The sequence below is a fragment of the Mus caroli genome, unplaced genomic scaffold (genome assembly GCF_978045245.1).
Source record: "Mus caroli unplaced genomic scaffold, Mus_caroli_1 scaffold_7, whole genome shotgun sequence".
Lineage (NCBI taxonomy): Eukaryota > Metazoa > Chordata > Mammalia > Rodentia > Muridae > Mus > Mus caroli.
Genome location: NW_028227262.1, coordinates 16,049,155 through 16,069,889, shown reverse-complemented (window position 1 = coordinate 16,069,889; position 20,735 = coordinate 16,049,155). Strand labels below are relative to the sequence as shown.

General features: G+C 40.7%; 1 long non-coding RNA gene across 1 annotated transcript; it reads right to left on the bottom strand.

Moving 5' to 3' along the window:
* Nucleotides 1–10,962: 10,962 nt before the first annotated feature.
* Nucleotides 10,963–17,437, bottom strand: LOC147003778 (uncharacterized). Its single transcript, XR_015047549.1, has 2 exons — nucleotides 17,160–17,437; nucleotides 10,963–13,407 (listed from the first exon to the last, which is right to left on the bottom strand). It is a non-coding gene; the product is annotated as an uncharacterized LOC147003778 (long non-coding RNA).
* Between the last annotated feature and the right edge of the window lie 3,298 nt (nucleotides 17,438–20,735).

Sequence of the window (20,735 nt, the reverse complement as noted above, 5' to 3'; positions counted from 1 at the left end):
ACTAAATTCCTTATTGTCACTAAAACTAATGTAATGCCCTCTTTCCTTATTAAATTTATTAATTAATGTTTTTATGTTTACTCTTCATTGTACTTTGTTTTATTTCTTCCTTGCTTGTTTTCTTGAGACAAGGGCTTATATATTCCAGGATGGTCACTATGTGTCCTGAGCTATTGTTCTCGCCAGCAAGAACACACTCGGACAACCGGATTCTTCTGCAGCAAAAGCTTTATTGCTTCTTCAGGAGGGAAGACCCAGAACCCAGAAAATGGTGCTGCTTATATAGCCCTCAGTGTGGCGTGTCAGCACCTGATTTGTTGCCCGCCTGTCATCTCATTACTACGCCCTGAGATGGGCAGTGACTTGGTGGGAATTCACTCTTGCACTTGCGTACAAGGCTTGTTTACTAGTTATGCACAGCGAGGAAGCCAGCGCCACCTTGTAATGGCGATTGATCTTGCCTCTTCACATCCCCCCATTTTGTTTTATTAAAATGAGGCTGGACTAGGTCTGTGTAAGTATGCCCATCCGCTGTGATTCCTGTCTTAGGTCATTCCTCTAATGTCACAGACTTTCCTGTCATAGGGTAACCCTATCGCCAACAGACCCCATGTCTTAGGTTGATCTGTGCATGAGGAAAGTTGCCCGTCCCTGGATACCGCAGTGCTATGTGACAGTAACTACTAAATGACCTAGGGCAAACTCTACCAAAGAGGCCAGCCAAAAAATGAAGAACTCAAATACAGACTAATCCTTGACCATAGATAGCCAGATTTCGGGGGAGGCCCTTTGTACAAAGGCTGCAAGTGCTTGAGCAATGACTACCTTGTCATGTGTTTGTTGAGCTCTCAGCTTGAAAACCAACCAGAGCATGAACACAAGTCCACAGCAGATGGCAGTACCAAATAAACCTACCCCCACCCATTCCTTAAAATAAGAAAATGCAGATGAAATCCAGGAGGAGAGGCCCTCTTTCAATGACAGGTCCACTTGAGTTGAGTTGATCCTTAAAACTGCCGCCCTCAGGGCCGCAAGAGTCTCATAGAACCCCTCAGACCAATTTCCTGCAAGATACAAGGAGATCTGTCTAGACAGATTAGCTGCACAAGTAAAATTTTCATATTGGACACTGGTAATACACAGAGTGCCCAATTTTCTTTCACAACCCAACTGGGCCAACTGGTATAGCACGCCTATCTGGTCCTGAACCAGGTCAAGGTGCTGATTCAAAATCATCAGCCCTCCCTTCAAGTGGGCACTAGCAGAAGTTTGGACATTGATGGCATCAGTCAGATCGACTGAAAGCTGATTTAATTTTGTGCCTGTTTGGACTGTACTAGCCATAGCATACCCTGCCGCTGTAGCAGCAGCTTCACAGGCTGAAATTGCTATGATCACGGCAGCAGTAATGCCAAAATCTCTTTTTTGTCAAAACAGGGATAAGGTGGAGGGTGTTTCCACCGGAACAGGGATCCAACGTGGGATCCGGGCCACCATGGTGCGGGTGTCCTTTGTTACATCCCAACATTGAGAAATCCAATAGGAATTATTTACACAGCTTTCAAATGAATCACTAGACAAAATTAACAAAAAGTGAGGATAGACACATATCAGAGTCGATATATAGCTGATTGGATTAATCTGTGTCTTATTTAAACCAGAGATTTCTTCAGTATGAATTATATATTTTTTGTTGGTCCATATGCCCTGATCAGAGTATAATTGGAGAGATAATTATAAATGGCCTTTCCTACAACACCTCCTTTTAAGAAAACAAGGGGATTAAGATCTGTACAGCTTCCATTTGCCGCAGACACTCTGGGTCCCGTGCCTGCATAGGAAAGAGTTCTCTCGAGCAGATGGGCAAAGAGTCGGATGGGACAGACAGAGACACACACAAGAGAGGTGTCGAATCTGAATGTAATCTCTTGGTAAAACATGAGACTACTATATTACAGCGAATATCATAAATTGTAAAACATAACAGATACGGTACATTGAAGTTTCCCAGGTGCAAGAGGAGTGACTACAAAAGAATTTGCAGGCCTTGTTAAATTATATCTAATTTGGAGAATTTCCATTATCAGGACAGTATATCAACTTGCTCTGGTGTGGAATGTAGTTTGTAGTAAATATTTCTATCTCAGTGAGACTTTTAGTCTCTTTTAGCAGATAACTGAGCTAATGGCTAGTGTTTTATTGTTTTATGGTAGAGCTAAATTAGTTACTGAATAGGTTAAGCTCCTTGCTGTTATCTGGGATCTTAGAACACTGGGAAAGGCTTTAGCTATGTTAGAATTCAATCTTAAAAGGCATTTACTATAAGGTAATGCTTAATAGAGTGCACGTGAATCTATGCATTAAACTAATGCGGTGGGAATTTGATAATTTTGGGTTCAGGAGAGAATGCCAACCTCTGGGAGAAGAATTACCATGGAACTCTGATCCTCAAGAACAGCTTCCAGGCTTTACGCCTGCCAAACTGATCCAAGCTGGAGGGTCAGACTTTCATCAGACCTCCAGGAAAAAGTTCTAGGAATTCATTTCTCATGAGCAGCTTTTTTGGCATTACTGCCTCAAGCTGGCTCCACCGGGGTACCTTGGCATCCATTAATCCCACAAAGTAGCCATTTGTGATAAGGGCTCATTCTGCGGTCCTGCAAGAAGAGGCCCATTCTTATAACAAACTCTTCTTCAGGCCCAAACAACATATTGGGGTAGAAGGTAAAATATTTGTGCTCATCAATCCATCTGGCTACAGACGACTGGCAGTCTGACCATGGTGGCAACTCCCCTACATTCTCTCCACCACAATGAGGAGCAATCCTGGGTTGACGAGGACACTCCATCTCATTCCAATTGGGAGACGGTAATGTACCATTTAGCCAGACTGTCGATTGCCACCAAAACCATGTAACATGAATAAAATCATTGTTTCCTTTTCCTCGGGTTTGGGTGATATTTAGAGTCCCACTATCCAAAAATGATCCTAACATACGGATACTGAGATGAATACAGTACCTTTTTTGCAATAATTGAAAACATAGGGAACCCTGTTCTTTTATTTATTTATTTATTTATTTATTTATTTATTTATTTATTTTTGAGACAGGGTTTCTCTGTGTAGCCCTGGATATCCTAGAACTCACTCTGTAGACAGGCTGGCCTCAAACTCAGAAATTCGCCTGCCTCTGCCTCCCAAGTGCTGGGATTAAAGGTGTGCGCCACCATGCCCGGCAGGAACCCTGTTCTTGGAGGGAGCGATTTTCTCTTAACGGGAACTGTAAAGGGTCAAATGACAAATATGGTAAGTCCAGCTTTTTATTAGTAGTAAAGAATTTTGGAAAAACTATAGCATCATTGCAAACTGGCATTGATTTAGGGAAAGCCAAGAGAATGGCCCATCTCTGTTCGCCCATCATACTAGGAACCTGAGACAAGTTCAGCATTGCCAGAATCAGGAGCAGTCCTCAGGAGGTCAGCATCTTCCACACCATCCTTGATTAATACCTTGTGGGTGAGTCATTCCAGCAGCCAAAATGGGTTGTCTTCACTCTGTGGAAAAACACAGACAGCTCCCCTGGATCTTATTAAAATAGGATCCGGGCCTTTCCACAGACCAGATAAGACATCCTTCCATTTCAGCATTTCTTTTCGTCTATCAGGGTCTAAGCTATGTCGATCAGCTGCAGAGCGACCTTGCTCGTCAAGATTCAAAAAATTACATGTGAAGAGAGCCATGAATACAGCTACTCTTGGCACTGAGGGCAGAGTCTCATCAACTCCCCCCTTTTGTTTTATAAAATAAGACTTGAGTGTACGATGGGCACGTTCCACAATGCCTTTTCCTTGAGGATTATAAGGAAGGCCAGTCAGGTGAGTGACATTCATTTGATGAGAAAATTGCTGAAATTTAGTAGAGGTATATGCTGGCCCATTATCAGTTTTAAGGATTGTGGGATTCACCAAGCACTCCAAGCTTCTAAACAGTGCTGTTTAACATGAGAGGCTTTCTCACTTGTTAAAGGTGTAGCAAACATAACACCAGAGCAGGTGTCAATGGAAACATGTAAATATCGATTTCTTCCAAAGGAGGAAATATGAGTGACATCCATTTGCCAGACCTGTAATGGCCTGATGCCTCGGGGGTTTACCCCTACATGAGGAGTAGGCAAAAATTGACAACAATTTTGATATTGGGTGACAATGTCACGAGCTTCTTTCCTGGTTAAAGTGAAATGGTGGCATAAAGTTTCTGCCATCACGTGGAAGCATTTATGAAACTCCCTTGCAGCCTCTGCCTGCGAGGACAGAGCAGCAGCCACAGTTCTAGTGGCTTTGTCTGCCAAGTCATTTCCATGAGACATGGGGCCAGGAAGGCCAGAATGAGCCTTGACATGAGTAATATAAACAAGATGTCTTCTATGTAACAGGGCAGACTGAATTTGCTGAAAAATGTGAGCAAGATTTCTAGAGGGTCTAATTAAACCAGCACATTTAAGCGTATTAACTGCATTAACCACATATTAGGAATCAGATACAATATTGAGCGGCCCTGGGAAAGTTTCAAGGACCTCCAGTATCACCAAGCATTCTACAACCTGGGGTGATGCCTCATTATATTGTTTAGATGTTACTTGGCCATTTACTACATATGCACCTATGCCAGATTTGGATCCATCTGTATACACTATTACCCCATCCGGAAGTGGGTGTTTGGCTGTTATTACTAGAAACACTATGGCTTGGCTTAAGTCAAACTGCAAAACAGGATGTTTTGGATAATGATTATCAATTTGTCCTAAATAGTAGGCAACCAAGACTGCCCAATCATTAGTTGTTGCTGCCAGGGTTTGAACTTGAGCAGAGGTATAAGGCACAATTAGCATATGAGGTTCTTTCCCAAAATGAGTAATGGCTGCTTTTATCCCCCGAAGTGCAAGTTGAGCAACTGCATTAGGATACCACTCAATGATTTTTGCAGGGGAGGCATTAGGGTGGACCAACAATAAGAGTCCATTTTGCCACAAGACTGCTGTTGGTAACTGTGCAGTTTTTAATATGTACAATTCAAATGACTTTGACTCGTCAATGTGTTGTAATTGAGCATCTTGTAAGGCCTTTTCTATAGTTTGTAAAGCTTGACATGCAGCTGGGATAAGTGCTCTGTGGGAGGAGATGTGGGTATCTCCCTCTAATATATCAAATAAGGGCTTTAATTCCACTGAAGGAATTTTCAAAAATGGTCTTAGCCAATTAATATCTCCTAGCAATTTTTGGAAATCATTCAAGGTATTTAGTTGATCTTTGCGAATCTCTAATTTTTGAGGAACAATTTTGTCAGGATAAATGAGTGACCCTAGGAAGGCTCCCATTTGAGCAACTTGCACCTTTTCGGTGGCCACCTGCAATCCCCATTGCCCTAAGGTTTTTATTAATATAGGGTATGCATCTTGCAATAACTGTGAATTTTTATGGCAAATCAAAATGTCATCCATGTACAGTATCAGAATTAATGATGGAAAATGATTTTTAACTGACTTAAGTACCAATTGCATATAGAGTTGACACATGGTGGAGCTATTTGCCATCCCCTAAGTTAGGACCTTCCAAATGGCGGGGATGGTAAATGCAAATCTTTGCCTATCTTGAGGGCATAACACACTCGGACGACCAGTTTCTTCTGCAGTAAAAGCTTTATTGCTTCTTCAGGAGGGAAGATCCAGAACCCTGAAAATGGTCCTGCTTATATAGTCCTCAGCTTGGCATGTCAGCACCTGATTTTTTGCTCACCCATCACTTCATTACTACGCCACGAGATGGGCAGTGACTTGGCGTGAATTCACTCTCGCACCTTAGTACAAGACTTGTCTACTTGTTAGGCACAGCAGAAGCCAGCACCATCTTGTAATGGCGATTGCTCATGGCTCTCCACAACTATGTATCCGAATATGACCCTAAACTTTCTATCTATGTTCTCTATATTCCAACTGCTAAGATTACAATAAAATTCTGACAGATATTTGATTGTTACTGATATTTGAAAAATTATTAGTCAATACCTTTACACAAAAATGCTTCCCAGAACATCAGAACGTGGTGCAATTCACTCCCTCCTAACTCAGGTTGGGCTGCCCTCTCACTTTTCACTCTGGTAAACCTCATTTCAGTTTCCAACCACACTGGACAGTAGTGATTTGTAGTATGGGCTAATTTCCACATTATAGCCCATTTAATGTCCTTGTTACTCTTGCAAAAGAGAAATACAGGTGGTCCTCTTCATAGTTGAGGTTTGATGATTGCAACTTATATCATGCAAAATTAGAAAACAGAGTCTGAAGATGAAGCAAGAATCAGAAGTGATCTCAACACTTCTTACAAAGGACCACATGGCTTTGTGAGAGTGATAAATAAGAAAAGTCATTGAAGGGAATAATGATACCAAACCTCTGTGGGTAAGAAAATTTCTTCCAGGAAAAGGACATAATGAAGTTAATGTCAAATAGATTTTCAAAGGGACTATACCTGTCTTAATAGCAACTGAAATTATTTTTATAACTGCCTAAAAATGTGATTAACAGAGAAAATATGAAAATATGGCATGGTCTGACCAATAACCCAAATGATACTGTGGTTGGTATCAGCATCTTGGAAAAGTGACAGATGCACAACTTATAGGGGAGCCATAAATTGGTATTCCCAGAACATCTGCTATTGATCTGGGGATGGTACTGGAAGATTGGATCTGAAGGAACAAAGAGAGAGGTGTACACGTACAGTCAGCCTACCTGCTTCTCTAACAGGAATGATGTATGACTTAGCATGGAGTTGCAGCTCTAGTTGGGTACAGAGAAAATGGAATGATTTGGGGTAAGAACGGCTGAAGGAGAAAAATGTGACCTACTGGGATGTGGTCAGAGAGAAAAGGGACCTAGCAATAGGCAGGTCCTACAGCAAAACTGTGGATAAGGCCAGAATACTAGAAATGGAGGAAAAGAAAAAGAGTTGAATATCTGTAGTTAGTCTACATGCCTTCCTGATACTTGAAATGTGGGAGAAAAGTAAATCTTTAGAAAACAAAATTGAGAGGAAACTAATTACATCGAGGGAAGTATCACACCTTAAAAAAATTAGCAAATGAAAAAATTCTATCAAAATAAATGAGAAAAATAAGGCAGATATAGGAGGAATATAGAAAAATATCAAATAGGAATAGGACACATGCACACACACACAGGCACACACACACACACACACACACACACACACACACACACACACTAATTCCCAATATTGTGATTTTCTGTGTGTTTTGTGTGTCTCTGGCTCTCTGTTTTTATTCTTTTTATTTGCATTTTAATCTGATTCATCTAGAGTTTTTGGTGCCTCTTGAGCTAAAATGAAAAAAGATAAGAAAGGGGGAGAATTTAGGTTGGTGGGCAGTATCTGGAAGGATTGGTGGAGGGAAAAGTAATCAGAATATATATTATCTGACTCACATTTTTTTATTTAATTATTTCATTTATTTACATTCCAGCCATTGCTTCTCCACACCAGTAAGCCCTCCCACAGTTTTTCATCCTGCCTCTGAATGGTGCTCACACTCTCACTCCACCTACCAGGCATCCGCCTTCCCTGGTGTCTCATGTCTCTTAAGGATTAGTTCCACCTTCACCCATTGAGACCAGTCAGGCAATCTTCTCCTATACATGTGCCGTGTGCCTTAGACCAGCTCATATATGCTGCCTGGTTAGTAGCTCAGCCTCCAGGAGCCCCCATGTATCTGAATTAGTTGAGACTTCTGGTCTTCCTATAGGGTATCCCTAACATTTGGCTTCTTCAATCCTTCCCCTAATTCAATCATAGGGTTATCTGACTTCAGTCCAATGGTTGCGAGTAAGAACCTATGTCTCAGTCAGCTGCTAGTGGGGCCTCTCAGAGGACAGCCATACTAGGCTCCTGTCTGTAAGCAAATCTATTAATATTGTCATTGGTGGCCCCATTGAGATGAAATCCAAGTTGAGCAGGACGCTAGACAGTCCATCTTTCAGTCTCTTCTCCATTTTTGTACCTGCAGTTCTTGTCAATGGGAACAATTCTGGATCAGAAAATTTGACTGTGGGTTAGAAACCAGTCCCTCCACTTGGGATCTTGTCTATCTACTGGAAGAGGAATCTTCAAGTTCCCTTTCCCCTTTGTTGGGCATTTTGAAAAGGTCATCCCAAGTGAGTCAAGAAAATCTCTCTCCTTCCAGGTCTATGGGACATCCTACTGTGTCACTCCATATCCGACCCCCAGAATCTGCCTATTTCCATTCATTCTCCAGATCCTCTGAACTTCTCTCTGAACCTCCACCACTTACCTGGTCCTGTTTCCATTTTCTCCTCCCCATCCTCTCTCCCAACAAGTTCTCTCCCTTCCTCTGCCTGCCTTGACTATTTTTCTCCTCCTAAGTCTGTTTCAAGCATACTCACTTGAACCCTTCTGTTTGTTATATTTTTTTATGGGTTGTATTTCTGTTTGTTATAATTTTATGGGTTTTATCCTGGATATTTTGTACATTTTGGTTAATAGCTACTTATCAGTGAGTACATGCCATACATAACCTTTTGGGTCTGTGCTACCTCACTATGGATGACATTTTCTAGTTCTTTCCATTTGCCTGAAAAATTCATGATGTTCTTATTTTTAATGCCTGCCATTGAAGCTAATTGATTCTAGAACTAATTTTTTTTGGAAATGACCATGCCCCCTCCCTCCTTATCAAGGTTTGAGAAAATGTGGCTGTGTCTTTGAGCAAAATAATGTATAATCATTTCTTAGAATGAAAGTGGTGATATTGATAGTAGACAACTATTAAATATCTTGGGAAATGGAGAGAGGTGATAGAAGCTGAATTAAACTTTGTTGTATAAATGAACCACAATTTCTGTATCCATTATTTGGTTGAGGGACATCTGGGTTGTTTCCATCTTCTGTTTCCATCTTCTGGTTATTACAAATAGGGCTGCTGGGAATACAGTAGAGCTTGAATCCTTGTGGTATGGTGGAATATCTTGTGGGTATATGTTCAGGAGTTGTCTAGCTGGGTCTCCAGGTAGAACCATTTCCAATTTTTTCAGGAACCACCAGATTGATTTATAGAGTGGTTGTATGAATTTGCAATTCCCTCAGCAATGGAAGAGTGTTCTTCAGTCTCTATATCCTCACAAGAATGAGCTCTTACTTGAGGATTTTTTTTTTATCTTAGTCATTATGATTGATGTGAAGTAGAATGTCAGGGTTATTCTGATTTGCATTTCCCTGATGACTATGGGTGCTGAACATTTCTTTAAGTTCTTCTCTGCCAGTTGAGATTCCTCGGCTGAGAATTCTCTGATTACTTCTGAACTCCATTTCTTTGGGAAACTTGATTTTTTTGAAGGTTATTTTCTTGAGTTCTTTATTTATTTTACACTTTAGCCCTCTACCAGATGTAGGGCAAATGAAGATTCCCCCCTCCCCCAATCTGTAGGCTTCCAGTTTGTCCTATTGATGGTGCCCTTTACCTTAGAGAAGCCTTTCAGTTTTATGACCTTACAGCTGGGCCACTGGTGTTCTGTAGGATATTTTCTCTTGTGCCAAAATGAGTTTGAGGCTCTTTTTCACTTTTTCTACTTTTAGATTCAGTGTATCTGTTGTTGTTATTGTTGTGGGTTCTGTTTTGTTTTGTTTTGTTTTGTTTTTTTTGTTTTGTTTTGTTTTGTTTTGTTTTGTTTTGTTTTGTTTCAAGGCAGGGTTTCTCTGTATAGCCCTGGCTATCCTGGAACTCACTTTGTAGACCAGGCTAGCCTCGAACTCAGAAATCTGCCTGCCTCTGCCTCCCAAATGCTGGGATTAAAGGCATGCACCGCCACTGCCCGGCAGTATATCTGGTTTTATGTTCAAATCCTTGGTCCACTTAGACCTTAGCTTTTTGCAAAGTGATAAATATAGATATATTTTCATTCTCCTACATGAAGACTGCCAATAGTATCAGCACCATTTATTGAAGTGGCTTTCTATTGACTGTTGTATGTTTTTGGTTTCTTTGTAAGAGTTCAGGTGTCCATTGGCATGTGGGTTTTCTTGGGGGGTGCGGGGTGGGGGGTGGGGGTGGAGGTTGAATCTATTCCATAGATTAACCTGTCGATCTCTGTACCAATAATGTGTGTTCTTTATCACTATTGCTTTGTAGTACAGCTTTGGGTCAGGGATGGTGATTCACCCAGAATATCTTTTATTGCTTAGAATTGTTTTAGCTATCCTGAGTTTTTCATTTTTCCGTATGAAGTTGAGAATTGTTCCTTCAAGATCTGCAAAGAAGTGTGTTGGAATTTTGATGGGGATTGCATTGAATATGTAGATCGCTTTTGGTAAAATACCAATTTTCACTAAGTCAATCCTACCAATCCATAAGTGAGGGACATCTTTCCATCCTTTGAGGCCTTCTTTGATTTCTTCTAACAGAGACTTGAAATACTTGTCATATAGATCCTTACACTTGCTTGGTAAGAGTTACATCAGTTATTGACATCTCTGCTGGAATTTTATGAAATTATTTTTAATAAAAACAAAAATGAGTGTAAACTAGGAAATGGTTGTAGTGTGTAGTGGGGACTAAAATTGCTGTTTCAGACCTGCTCAGTCAAACTTCAGTGTCATTGATCAACATTTTCTTTTAGGAGACATAATGTGCAAACAATGTTTGTAAAAATTATAAGCCTGAAGAAGAAATGAAGATGGGAAATGTAATGATTTATTCTAGGAAATATATAGTCCTGGGACCCTGCCATGGAAAGCATATCATAGCCCCCTTTATTATACATAGGAATATTAAAGTTCTTCTTTTGCTTTAAGTTATGCACTTTCACAGGACTGAGGACTCCTGTCTGTGTGATAAGGAGTACGCCAGCAAGGACACACACACAGGACACACTCGGATCCTTCTACAGCAAAGCTTTAATGCATCTCGAGAGAAAGATGATCAGCTTCTGGGGAAGAGGCCCAGAACACAGAAAACCCGTCCCTTTTATAGACCACAAGAGCAGGTGGATACGTATTTTACCCTGACTGGTTGCTCACTAACAGCCCAGCTGACGCCATGGGACAGGCAGGGCACATGAAATGGAAAAATACCCCAGCACATGCGCAGACTACTTGTTTCCCAGTCAGAACACCAGATGTCAGTGCCATCTTGTAATGGCGATTGCAAGGGCAGCTCCACACATCTCCCCCTTTTCTTTTATTTAAAAGGCAACAGGCCACCCAGTACTGAGAGTGGAGATAGAGGTCAAATCCCCAGTGTGCAAAAATAGGGGCATTACACAAAACCTTCTCCCAGGCTCGTCACCCGGAAGGGTCTTGGTCTGCTCCCGTGTCGTTTTTCCTGGGGGAAGGACACTTAGACACTCAACCTTCATACAAGATGACATGTCTCCCTAGAATAGGCTCATTTTAGGCCACAGAGCCTTTCTACTGCAGTGCTTAGCTGTGCAACTATCTCGGGCTGCTGAAGCACACTCACTCTATCCCATTCAATGAGAATAGACTCGTGGGGTGCAAGAGCTGTGCGTCCAGCGACCTATTGCTTAAGCATAGATAACCATATACCAGGGGAGGAACCATGTTCTAGTGCTGCAAGTGCTTGGGTTATTGCCATCTTGTCCCTTTTTGTTTGGGCTTTAAGTTTACAGACCATCCAGAGCAAAAGCAACACTCCACCACATAGGATCACAGCAAATAAGCCTACCCCCACCAACTCCTTAAAGTAGGCAAATGCAGAGGAAATTCAGGTGGAGAAGCCCTTCGTCAGCAAAGGGTCGAGACGGGTAGAATTCACTTGTAGAATAGCAACTCTCAATTCTCAAAGCTTTTTCTCAAATTCCGTGGTCCAATTCTGTAACATATAACAAGACAATGTTTTTGACAAATTTGCTGCTCTTGTAGAATTTTCAAACTGAACAGAAGTAACACAAAGGCCAGGCATCTTGTATTCACAGCCCAATTGAGCCAACTGCCAAAGAATATCCACTTGCTCCTGGACTAGGTCAATGCCTTGATTTATCAACATCAATCCTCCTTATATCTGTGAGTTGGCTGTGGCCTGTTTATCTAAGGCCGTTGTGAAGGTCATAGAAAGCTCGTTAATAGTTTGTGTTGTTTGAACAGTAGTAGATAGAGCGAGTGCTGAGGCAGTGACAGAGGCTGCAACCGCCGCTGTGGCCACCAGTACAACTATGATAGCAAAAATACCAAAATCTCTTTTCCCTCAAAACAGAGTCAAGCTATTAGGGGCCTCTACAGGAACAGGAACAAATCTAGGCATATGGGTAACCAAAGCAAAAGGATATTTCTTAGCATCCCAGCATAAGGCATAAAAACATTTTTCGTGTGAGCAATCTATCTCTATCTGATTCTGATTTAAGCTTGTGTTACTTACCACCCTCAAAAACGGGGGCTATACACATACCTGGGTGGCGGTAAAATTTACCTCTTTCTTTTTTTTATATCTAACATCGGAGGTGATCCATTAAAAAGAATTTGGACTCTGCTTATCAGACCGACCGGTCTTCAAGGTACTTTCCAATCAAAGGTCAATTCTCCTTTCTCACTAGAACCTCCTCCAATCATTGCCATGGGGGCAAGATCAGTACAGCTTCCATTAACCCCACAAAGCAACCACTGATCAAAAGAGTTAGTATTAGTTCGGAGGGGGTCCATAGTACTAAAATCATATCCAGCAATAGTATCATTATACTCTCTACTAATGTATGGGGAAAAGGAAAAATATTTCTCTACTGCCCAAGTATATTTTTTAGCTTGGCAACCTGTCCAAGGTAACATTACATCTTCCATGGATCCTTCCTTGCAAAAAGGTGCCATTCTTGGTTGTGAAGGTGGCTTATTTCCAGGTTTTTGGCTAGGCCAATATCCTCTAGTAACTATGGTATCAGCCTTCATGTCAAAAGCCTCTCCGCCAAAAGAGGCCCTTTTTAACCAGGCTGCTGATTGATTATACAAGGATATGCATTGGCTCTTATCTTGTAATGAGGAAATTAACATAAAGCACAGGCTTCCCTCTAAGAAGAAGCTTCTATTTTCTAGTAAAGCCTGAATCTGTTCATCTAAGGGTAAATAAGCAAGTCCCAGTTCTTTATCTGTAGTGAAAAAGGCGTGGAAATATTTGTGCATTATGCATAACTGGCATAGGAAGAGGGAAAGTTGACATAATTCCCCATCTTAATTCTCCAGATATACTAGGAACCAGAATCTCCAGCATGAGGAGTATGATCCATCGATGTCTTGGGATCTTGTCCTGTGACTCATTGTCCAAGAGCTGGATCCTTCGAGTGAGTCGCCCGGAATCCAAAAGGGATTATCTTCCTCCTGTGTAAAAACACATATAGCTCCCCTGGATCTTATTGAAATAGGATCCGAACCGTACCATTTATTATCAAGGACATTCTTCCACTTGACCATTTCATTGAGCGCTTGAGACCATTGTCCGTGCCTTTCAGCTGGTGATCTCCCAGCATTATCCAGTTTTAAGAAATTAAGAGTAAATATTATAAGGGATAGGGCCATCTTTGGCGTCATAACCTCTATCCCCACTTTTTGTTTTTGTTTTTGTTTTTTAAAGAAGTTTTAATTTTCTTAGTTACTTAATGACTGGTTTGAGATAGAGGCCTTCATATACATTCCGTGTCCTCCCCAGGAAATAGCCTGTGGGAGTCGGTTGCCTTGATGCCAGGTGTAGGTCATGAATGTTTCTTACTAACAAGAACAGAACATTTGCTATGGCTTTTCAGCCTAAAACCATAGAGCTTTTAGGAAGCGTCAGTCATATATACTATTTAGATTTACAAAATAAACAGCTAGGACTTATCTGTTTAGTCTTTCTTGCCAGTGGCTAACTTCTGCTTAGGAATTTTTCTCTTGAATAGGAGCCAGGTAATGATGTATATGCTCTAATATGTTGAATATAAAACGGGTGCTCATGCATCAAAACACAATCTTGTAGTTTCATCAAAATTTTAGATACTGAACTGTTAGTTTTAATATAACATGAACAGTGACTAATTACCTTTCAATTGTTTCTCTTGAAGAGAGATTGTAACTAGAATGCTTGAAAAGTCATTATAGTCACTTGTGTATAATTTATTTATTTATTAATCAGAAATTAGAGAAAGTCTTTGAGTTGTCTCTGCAAATAACTATCTTTTAAAACCCAAATAAATATAAGAATCCTGAGTTTGTATCTTTTCAGGGGATATTTGTAATCTTTATAAGTGAAAGCTTTATGTAAAACTCTATAACACAAAAGCAAATCCTGGGGGTCTTTTCCAGGCAACTTAGGACAGTTTCTTAACTGCCCAAAAACAATTTTCTTAAAGAAACAGTATTTTTTCTTATAAGTTGCATAAGCAATTGTAAGCTCTGAGACATAATATTAACTATTTATATACACCTTAAAGTTTGATTGTTCAACCTTTGTAAACACCATCTTCAGCAGACAATTTAATTATCTGTGCTGAAACAGGATAAGCATGTGATTCAATTTACATATACTTTTCTCTCACATAAAGGCTATTTTTTAAATACAGTAAATGGGATGCATGTATGCATGCATGAACTTATAAATTTTTAACTTATCTTGGGATAATGATTATCAATTTTACTTTATATGATGGTATGTAAGAGATCAAACATCAATATTCCAAATTAATGGCTGTTTGGAACAAGAAAAAGAAACTTATACATGTAAGCAAACTCTGTACATTATAACTTTATATAGAATAGGCAAGTCAGATCGCAATGTATTGATAAATTTCACAGCCTAATTGACCTTTTATAAACTTTTGAATTTAAATTTTATTTAGAACAACATCTGGCTAGGTCTGTAATAAGGCTCTGAGAAGTGCCACACAACCAGAGCTGAAGCTGCTCCCCTCTGAGCACTTCCTCAACCCAAATGCAAATATTTTTCAATCTGAACACTCTGACAGAGTCTTGGCTCAAAGATTATCTCTATGTTGAAGTATCCTTAAAGACTTCTTTTCTTGTGTTTGTTTATGTTGTTTAGAAAGACTCCAACCTTGAGTTCCCAATTTTAAGCTAACTTTCTGTTACAAGCTAAAGGCTGCCTGCCCCTTTAAGAGCTCCTTTTGCAATTGGCCCTCAGGAAGGCTTTTCCAGCTCTACTTGCCTCCCAGCCACAGTGCAGCTAATTTATCAGCTTGTGCTGTGCAAATTGCGGCTGCTTTTTAAACAAGTTAAAGGATGGACAGCCAGCATATAAAGTTTTAACCATTTATATTTTTCCTCATGAAACACAGAACAACAACCATTCAAACAACAAAACAAAAACAAACATGAATTGACAGTCCAAAAACAGACAATAGACAGACAGGGAATAGAACTTGGTGTCTCAAAGGGACACAGATATCTTTCTAAAACATATTTTCTCTCTCTCATGTTCAGACTCTACTTCCTTATCTCCTTCTTCTGGGAATACTGCCAGAGAATGAGAGAGGAGGCACAGTGACCCTGAGAGCTATCTTTAAGCTTTTAATGAAGGCTGCCTCTTTAGTCAAAGTCCTCGAGAGGAGGGTAAATTGACTTAATTTATATTATCCTTTGTAACTTTATAATTTATATTATCTTTTGTATCTTTATATCTTATATAATGTTTTGTTTTTCTGTTTTCTCCTTTTTCACTCCATTGTAGAATTAGCCCTTGCTTGTGTCTGGCAGAAAACTTGCCACAATGCTTTCCATTCAAGATACATTCCCATATTTGGAGTCACAGCTTTTATCACCGTTGTCCACTCCCTGGGAGTCATTGCCAAGGCTGCAAGCCTCTCGACTTATGCCACAGTGAAATTGGCACTGACTCCATAATTACGGACAGATTCAGAAAGTTCCTTAATTTGTTGATATTCTACAGAAGTATGTATGCGTCCTGCATCTGTATCGAAGACTGGAAAAGCCATCTGAATCTTTGTTAATTCCTCCTGAGGCAGAAAGGAACTAGCACCATATCTTGATTCATATGGTGGAGGTGCTGAGGGCTGGGTGACAGCTGTATGCCCCCCCCCCTTATTAGTTTTTTGCTGTACTCCTTGATCATGGCCATACCTTTCCCTTTCATATTTTGCTGCTTCCTCTTCTAATTCTGCCTCTTCACTAGGATCTAAAGCATCAGAATCTGAGCTATCAAGTTCTAAGGTTTCTAAATCTTGGGTGGGGTAAATGTTACTAGGTTTACTTGTATGGGGCACATTTTCACCATCCCCTTTTTTATCTCTCCCCTTATCTAACTTCCGAGGAGGTCCTTTTCCCCTTATATTATCTCTCCCCTTATCTAACTTCCGGGGAGGTCCTTTTTCCCTTATAGACATGTCTTTCTTTTTAAAAGCTCTTTTTCTCTTGATCCATTCGGTTTCTGACATGCTGTCCTGAACCTCTTCTAAGGTCCCTTGTCCCTCAACCACTACAGTTTGGCAGGTCTTATATTCTAAGCAGTTCTTTCACAACTTCCAAATTGCCTTAGTGCCTATTCGCAAGTCTCCTTCCTCTAATTTTCTATCTAGATCTCTTCCCAGTTTATCCCAGGAAGGTATGGTCAATGAACCTGAACAAGCATACCATGGGGCCACTTGGTCCACCTCTGAGACATAGCTCTTTAGGGTACCTGTGGTAATCTTGAGGTCTCTCTGCTTAAGAACAGCTTGTAGTGAGTGCATTTACCACTGACTGTGATGAGCCCATTGTGCCAACTACTTCCTGCTTAAGGCACACTGGAGCAGAAGTGAAAGTAAGAAACCCATACTCCTACTCCAAAAGCAGAAGAAAGCAGGAGTCTGCTCTTAAAGCAGAAGTCCGCTCCTGAGGCAGAAGTGAAAGTAAGATGCCAAGCTCTGCTCCCTTATCTGCGAGAGACTGATAGAGCATGTTGGACTGACCACACCTCAAAATTAACACCAACCACGCTGGACACAATAAGACACCAGGAGAAACTAGACAAGCACCAGGGTTAAAAAGACCAAAGCTTCTGCCAATTCCACGGTTCTCCTAGATTAAGACAAAGGTCAAAGGGAGTAACAGGCTCACGGCCAGACATAGCTCTCCGAACTTACCTTCCACTGAAGTTCTGAATCTGCCCCATCTCCGAGGGGCCTCCTCAGTGCTGGCAAAGTTGTAGAATTCCCAAAATCTTCGGCACCAGACAAGGCCTCCTCAGTGCTGGCAAAGTTGTAGAATACCCGGGATCTTCACCACCAGATGTCTGTGTGATAAGGAGTCTCGCCTTCGAGGACACACACACAGGACACACTCGGATCCTTATGCAGCAAAGCTTTAATGCATCTCGAGAGAAAGATGATCAGCTTCTGGGGAGGAGGCCCAGAACACAGGAAACCCGTCCCTTTTATAGACCACAAGAGCAAGTGGATATGTATTTTACCCTGACTGGTTGCTCACTATCAGCCCAGCTGACACCATGGGACAGGCAGGGCACAAGGAATGGAAAAATACCCCAGCACATGCACAGACTACTTGTTTACCAGTCAGAACACCAGATATCAGCGCCATCTTGTAATGGCGATTGCAAGGGCAGCTCCCCACAGTCTCCCATAACAAAAGTTTCTGATAATTTTGGATACTCTTTGTGGGAATGACAAAGTGGCACTAAAACTTCTTAAAATATGTGCATTCTTTGTACCAGACTTGTTATGGGATCTATAGAAACTGAAAACCTAGGTGAATATTATACACATGGGTATAAATACATAGTGAACTATAGAAACAAAAATAGAAAAATGAACAGAAATAATCAGTATATTCACTGCTGCATATGACCTCATCATTAACACAAATATAAGTACATGTATGCACACTACACCCTTTATAATACACTCATGTTCACAATTCACAAAATTGGATAGATATGTGTGTATGTGTGTGTGTATGTATGTATGTATATATATATATATATATAATTTTCTCTAATTCTTTTTCATTAATTAATATATTTACTCTCTTATACCCTGATCATAACCCATTCCCTCCTGTCCTCCCTGTTTCATTCTCACAAAACTCCCTGTTTCCCCATCCTCTTTTCATCAGAAACAAGGAGTCCAGATCATGGGTACAATCCTACCATCATGCATAAAGTTCCAGTAGAAGAAAGTGCTTCCTTTCCCACTAAGGCTTGGAAAAGGCAGCACATCTATGGAAAGGGATGCAAAAGCAAGCTCTTCAGGCTCCATATCTGTCCCTTGGAGAGGTCTTAGTGAGGGTCATCCCTATAGAGTCCTGGCAGGAAGCCTCCCAGAGAAGCTCTCCCCCAAGCTGATTTCCATTCTCTCTTCCAGCTTCCCTCATCAAGTGCTGTTTCCCCTCCCTACTTCTTCCACTCAGTTCTCTCCCTCCCTCCATTTAACATGTCTATTTTATTTTCCCTTCTGAATGAAATTCAAGTATCTTCCCTTGTTACTTAGGATCTTTGGGTTTGTAGATCGTAGGAGGGTTATGCTATACTTTATGACAAATATCCACTTATAAGTTAGTACATACAATGTGTGTCTTTCTGGGTGCGGGTTACCTTACTCAGGATGGTATTTTCTAGTTCCATTCATTTGCCTGCAAATTTCATGATATCTTTGTTTTTAATAGCTGATTAATATTCCATTGAGTAAATATGCCACATATTCCTTATACATTTCTTCTTTGATTGATATTTAGATAATTTTCAGGTTCCGATTATTATGAATAAAACTGCTATGAACATCGTTGAGTACGTGCCCTTATGATATGAGGCAGTGTCTTTCAGCAAATGCCCAAATATATTATTATCTTTGATGTAAAACAATTAATTTTCTGAAATTGTTCCACATTTATTTCTACAGTAGTGGTACAAATTTTCAGTCCCAACAGTAATGGAGGAGTGATCCCCTTGCTCCACATCCTCAACAGCATGTGCTGTTACTTGAGTTATGGATGTTGGCCATTCTGAAAGGTTTATGATGCAATATTTTTAAACCCATTTGCATACAACTTGAGAGCCTCCTCCAAGATACTGATGGTCTTACATACAGTGGCCTTATTGACCCTCAGCTCAGTCTGTGGAAAACAAGCCATGGTGTCACTAGACTCTGCTGGGGCTTAGAAGATATTGCTAAATAGAAGGGAAGGAAGGGAATAGATGAGAAACACTGATAGGCTGAACAATTTTTTTTTCTTTTTCAATATTTTTTCATTAGCTATTTTCCTTATTTACATTTCCAATGCTATCCCAAAAGTCCCCCACACCCTCCCACTAACTCCCCTAAACACCCACTCCCAATTTTTGGCCCTGGCGTTACCCTGTACTGGGACATACAAGGTTTGCAAGACCAATGGGACTCTCTTTCTAGTGATGGCCTACTAGGCCATCTTATGATATATATGCAGCTAGAGACAAGAGCTCCGGGGTACTGGTTAGTTCATAATGTTGTTCCACCTATAGGGTTGCAGATCCCTTTAGCTCCTTGGGTACTATCTCTAGCTCCTCCATTGGGGGCCCTGTGTTACATCCAATAGCTGACTGTGAGTATCCACTTCTGTGTTTGCTAGGCCCCGGCATATTCTCAAAAAAGACAGCTATATCAGGGTCCTTTCAGCAAAATCTTCCTAGTGTATTCAATGGTTTCAGCATTTGCAGGCTGATTATAGGATGTATTCCTAGGTATGGCAGTCTCTAGATGGTCCCTATTTTGGTCTCAGTTTCAAACTTTGTCTCTGTAACTCTTTCCATGGGTGTTTTGTTCCCAATTCTAAGAAGGGGCAAAGAATCCACACTTTGGTCATCGTTTTTCTTGAGTTTCATGTGTTACCGAAATTGTATCTTATATCTTGGGTATTCTAAGTTTCTGGGCTAATATCCACTTATCAGTGAGTACATATTGTGTGAGTTCCTTTGTGATTGGGTTACCTCACTCAGGATGATGCTCTCCAGTTCCAACCATTGGCCTAGGAATTTCATAAATTCACTCTTTTCAATAGCTGAGTAGTACTCCATTGTGTAAATGTACCATATTTTTTGTATCCATTCCTGTGTTGAGGGGCATCTGGATCTTTTCCAGATTCTGGCTATTATAAATAAGGCTGCTATGAACATAGTGGAGCCTTTCTTACCATGTGTCTTTCTTACCAGTTGGAACATCTTCTGGATATATGCCCAGGAGAGGTATTGCAGAATTCTCCAGTAGTTCTATGGCGAATTTTCTGAGGAACTGCCAGACTGATTTCCGGAGTAGTTATACAAGATTGCAAACCCACCAACAATGGAGGAGTGTTCCTCTTTCTCCACATCCTCGCCAGCATCGGCTGTCACCTGAATTTTTGATCTTAACCGTTCTGACTGGTGTGAGATGGAATCTCAGGGTTGTTTTGATTTGCATTTCCCTGATGATTAAGGATGCTGAACATTTTTTCAGGTGCTTCTCAGCCATTCAGTATACGTCAGGTGAGAATTCTTTATTTAGCTCTGAGCCCCGTTTTTTAATGGGGTTATTTGATTTTCTGGAGTCCACCTTGTTGAGTTCTTTATATATATTGCATATTAGTCCCCTATCTGATTTTGGATAGGTAAAGATCCTTTCCTAATCAGTTGGCGGCCTTTTTTTTATTGACAGTGTCTTTTGCCTTACAGAAGCTTTGCAGTTTTATGAGGT